At 54.4% G+C, this 5,173-nt stretch overlaps 1 protein-coding gene across 1 annotated transcript in view; it reads right to left on the bottom strand.

Annotated features, from left to right (window-relative positions):
* KLHL17 (kelch like family member 17) overlaps nucleotides 1-5,122 on the bottom strand; it is a 33,643-nt gene extending 28,521 nt beyond the window's left edge. The window contains exon 1 of the mRNA XM_019541622.1: nucleotides 4,966-5,122. The gene's annotated coding sequence lies outside the window, so the exon portion shown is untranslated. The remainder of the gene's footprint in view (nucleotides 1-4,965) is intronic.
* Nucleotides 5,123-5,173: the final 51 nt, after the last annotated feature.

Here is a 5,173-nt window from a genome sequence, read left to right on the forward strand (position 1 = left end):
GCTAGGATCTGGAACCAACTTCCAAGAGAAGTGGTGCTGGCCCCTACCCTGGGGGGCTTTAAGAGGAGGCTAGATGTCCACCTTGCTGGGGTCGTTTGACCCCAGTACTCTTTCCTGCCATGGCGGGGGGTCAGACTCGATGATCTGCTCAGGTCCCTTCCGACCCGACCAACTATGAAACTATGACACCAAACCACCAGCTTCGTGGGCTCAGAGACTCATGCAAGGTTGTGCCACCACCCACTCAGTTGTAAGCTCAGGGCCACATCCAGATCAGGAGCTCTCTCGCAGAGGTGCCAAGAGTGCTGGGAGCTGAGGTTGTTTAGCCCAAAATGTTTCCCAACCCACAAACCCCTGAAAAGCACAGAGAACGGAGCAGAGCCCTCCCAAGCTTAGAGTCCCGAGTGTCAATGCCCTCACCACACGGACAAACTACAGGACAGGCCAGGGAGTACATGCATGCAAAAGACCCCTTCTAGCTATCCCAGCTCGGATGCACTGGAGGGGCAGGGTCACAGACATGGTACTGGGAATCCTCAAACCTAACCTTGCTCCCCTGCATGGAGGCCGATGTGCCATGCCCGTACTCCCGACTGGATCATCACAGGCAGCACCTCAGGGGCCAGAGGGCCAGCTCCTCTCTTCCCTGCTGCTCATGAACTGCACCGGAGGATTCCTGTAGCAAACTGCAGGCTCACACCCCCCTCAGCACGCACCACAGAGCTGAGGCTCCCACTGTCCTCAGCTGCCTCCCAGGTGCAAGAGGGAGATATCAGCAATACAGCAACCCCAAACGCCCCCGTTGCAGGGGTACTGCCCAAACTTTTTTTTTTTAATTAAATATATTTTTATATAGAGAGAGTTATAGACATCCTCTATCATAAGCTTTCCATCACACATCTTAAAACCTCATTAAGAAACCCATACTTCCCATTACAATAGGGGCAATACCCTGAACAGCTCAGGAGCTAAAGAAAACCAAACAGCGGAGCAGCATTGGATGGAGGGGAGGTCACAAAGTTAGTAGCTGAGCTAGGAACAGGCCTTGCATCTTCCAGTTCCTAGTCCAATGCCCAGGCCACTAGCCTAGAGGCGTAATCTTGCTGGCTGTGTTGACTAATGCAATAACCTCCAAGATATTTATGTAGGGGTGCACTGAGCTGTCCACTGCCTGGATTATGGGAAAGTTCCCTTTTTCCTTAAACCGATACGTAGCAATTACACAGCTCTTCCTCATGGGCGAAGCACAGCACAGGCATTGACCAGATGCACCTCTCAGATCTTTGGGGCTAAAAACACAACCAGCTCAATTCAAACTCCAGCAAATCCCAGACCTTACAGGTGGGCAAGCCCACTGTCCCACTTTAAGCCCGTATGAATGATCTGAATGAACACTTTGCCTCAGAAGAGCGAAGGGACGCTCAAGCCTGGTGCGTAAACAACTGTGCCTCATCTGTTTTGATGGGAGTCATATCCTGGATTAATCAGGATTGCATTAAACCGGTTATCTGTTTCTAGCCCTAAGCGCAGGGAAATGTGAGCTTCGCATCCCCAGAGGGGAAACTGAGGTAGGGCCCAGGGGTACTGCCTTATAATGGCTGGGTCAGACCTCAAACCCCGGTGCTCCTGGCTCTGGGCCCCATGCTTTTCAGGCTCTTACACACAGATTTGGGAGCAAGAAGCACAAAATTCAGTGCGTTCCTCAGGAGCACCCCACAGTCCAGGATAAGAACGTGTGTTCAGGGCTTTGCTAAGGTGCAGATTATACAGGGCTCCTCACCTGGGGTGCGGTGAAATTGAAAACACAGAGATCATTTACCTGGGAAACTGTGACAGAACCATCTATCACGGCAATCTTCCACAGGTCACGGATCGTTTACCAGGCAGAATATCTCATGCTCGCCTGGGCAGGGCACGAATATCCAGGAACATTTCTCCGCCAAAAAAAAAATCAGCTGCTAGGAAGCCCCGTGCCCTCTCTGCAAACCCCATCCCCTGTCCCCTACACTTAGGGATGGTTAAAAGATGCTAGACTGAGAGTCCTGGGGAACCTCAGGTCCAGTTCACTGCATAACGATTTATAACCTAGGGAAAGTGGGTGCTGGACACCCCCCGCTGCGCAACAGCGGCAAGACCCTTGGAGGCCGGGGCAGGATGGGGACAGCAAAAGAAGGGGCAATATACTTCTCTGTGATGTTGTCTTACCAGCATTTCCCAACCCCGACTATCTAAAGGGCTCTCCATGGCCCAATCATTTCTTCGCATCTCTGGGAAAGCCAAAAAGCAAGCATCTCACTAGCGCCCGTGGTGCGGCTGGGTTTTGCAGCACGTCCACTTATTCCACGCAGACAAGACCTGCCAGCAAGCTTCTCTCTCCCCCTCCTGAACAATACCAAAACACTGCACTGGGTTAAAGAGTAGCTGGGAGCCGGATTGCCACCCTGGAGCCATCCACCACAGTCAATGTGACAGCCCCTCCTGCTGCCTGCTGGGCTGTCAGCAACCTCACCAAGAGGCAGGCACGTGGAGACAGAAGCACAAGAAACATGTGATGTTGTGCCCTCAGGTTTGATACGCTCTGAAGGACCAGCAAGGGCAGCGGGTACCAGAAACGAGGCACCTCGGCTGAGAAAGCCCCATCACCGGCCCATGGAATTGGACGGTAGGGGATGACAACCAGAGCCTCCCAGTCATGCAAATAGAGAGGCTCTGGGTCCATCAAGTGTGCAGATCAGGAGCCTTGAACTGTGTCTGAACACCAGTGAGAACCCCAGGCAGAAATTAGCAGGCAGCTGTTGTGTCCTCAAGCAGCTTAGTCTGCTGCACTCTGCACTTGAAGCCTACTCTGAAGCCCACCGAAGGCAACTGTCCTCTGGACCAGGCCTCCCTGGGAGTTTCCCAGTCAGTCAGTGGGCTGCTACGTTCAGAGAAGTCTCGACTCGAGGTCTCCAGCCAACTCCCCCTGCCAGCACTTCACCTGATTTGAGCCAGATGCCATTTGCTTCCACTTGGTGTCATGGTTCAACCCACAATTGGGAGATACATCACCAGGAGAGGGAGAACGAGGCAGCCCAAAGGGATCTCAAGACTGCCTTATGCTATTTCATATGCACGCATAGACCACGAGAGAGACACGCTGGACCCTGCCAGCGTCAACCCTCAGGGCAAGCAGGTGACACCCACTATTCCCCTTTTGGGCATCCTGCCCCCACTGCTGGGTGGTTCTGGCCGTCCCCACTAGAGCTTGGCGCACATCCACCTCCTCTGCAGGTCGACATGGAAAGCAGGCTATAGACCATGTAGGAGTGGCGTGGACATGCCAGGCATTTCCCTTGCCAGAGGACTGGAAAGCAGGCTACAGACCATGTAGGAGCAGCATGGACGTGTCAGGCATCTCCCTGGCTAGAGGGTGCAACCCTGTCCACATCATCAACAGCCTCCATCTGTATCAAGGGACCAAAGGGACCTGTGCAATCCAAGTGTGGGTGGACCACACCACAAATGTCATCTTCCCCCACAACAACAGCTCACGGCCCAAGAAGGCTCTTGGTAGAAGGGGCTGAGCCCATAAACCGTGGTTGGAACTCACCTATGGCTGGGTTGGCCTCGAGGAAATGGACCCAGGATGCCTGTCCCAGTTTTAGCCAGCCATTAAGGGGACTGGTCTGCTTTGCAAGTGGTTAAGAGCCACTGGGCACATCCGGTAAGGAGCTCTGTATAACGTCTACAAAGGCAGCCTGCCAGCGACCAGTGCACATCCCTTTCCGCAAGAGCACCGCTGGATCGTACCTGTGGCTGACAGCTCTTCAGAGGCAGTCAAGACCAACCAGGCGGCCGCCTCCTTGCAACTGGATCCTCTGCAACTGTCATGGCCTCTTCACCTTCAACACAGCTCCAGCAAGGTGGGGACACAACCAGCCCCGCTGGTGCAGCCGATCAAACCAGGAAGATCCTTCCCAGGACCACGTCTGGCCTTGCTACACAGCAGGGTGGGTCAGTGGTGGCTTTAGTCCTGTAGTCAGATCCCATCTCGTGCATTTTAGTAGTCACACGGCACGAATTCCTAGATGCTGAAGCCCCCAAATCCCACAAAGTTTCTGCTGAGGATAATTTTCTTTTTTTAAAGAAGAGTTACATAGAGATGAAGGAGGGTGGGAGGGGGAAAAAAGCACGCTCAGCACAGAAATGCCGACAGCCGTAAGGAGAGCAGCTGAGAGGTGCCGTGTAGGGACAGGCAGCATTTAGAGGCTGGGAAAAGCGACGTGACTTAAAAAGGCAGGACTTGTTTTGAAAACCAAATTGCCCCGGCAGTTATCCTCGGGGCGGGGGGGAGGGATAAATTAGCATCCAACGCCCCAAATGCAAGGGCTCGGATCGTGCTGGCGATGTGGCAGGATCGCAGGGACAGGTGTAATCAAAATTCATGTTGTGTGTGTCCTCAGAGCATGTCACTGGGCTAAGGGAGTCACGTTACAGTGGTGCGTTCTTGTAATCCCATCCCTCTCTCCGCCGGCGAGCAAATTCACCAGACGCAGAAATGGCATGTTTTTGCTCTCGCAGCCTGACAGCACAGAGCGGTCCCTTACGAGGGGCATCACACATGTAGCAACCCCCCCCAAACAGTCTCTCAGGCTAGCCTGGGGAAAGCGCCTGCTTGAATCGTCGTAAGCTCCCCACGGCGGCCCTGCTTTCTGCAGTGCTCCGGGAAAGCGGGCTGCCCATCTCTGTAACTCAGCAAAAAACCCACCAAACCCCCAATCCCCCCCACCAGCAAATTCCACCTGGACGAGAACTCCTTTTCCCACCCGGGATGGGCACTACGGGGCACAACTTGAAGCAGAAAGGGGGGACAGCCAAAAAACCCCATCATTGCTAATCAGAACTGAGCAGGGGGGTGCGCTGGGCGACCTGCCTCACTGCCTCCTTCGCCCCCCGCCAGGACTCCCTTTGCACGGTCATACTCACAGCTCTGGGTGCAGAGGGGTGGCTCATAACTAAGGCTCTCCGGCAAGGATGCTGGCCCCGGCCAGGCAGGCTGCTCCGAGGGCTTCCAGCTCCCGCGTCCTTTGTCTTGAGCCCCCCAATTTTTTTTCCCCCCGAGCCGAAATTGACGCAAATGTAAACCAACCAGGTGCAGGGAAGGCTTTTAAGGGCGCGCCGGGGCTGCGGCCGG

This window comes from Crocodylus porosus, unplaced genomic scaffold (genome assembly GCF_001723895.1).
Source record: "Crocodylus porosus isolate Cpor-Errol unplaced genomic scaffold, CroPor_comp1, whole genome shotgun sequence".
NCBI classification, from domain to species: Eukaryota; Metazoa; Chordata; order Crocodylia; family Crocodylidae; genus Crocodylus; species Crocodylus porosus.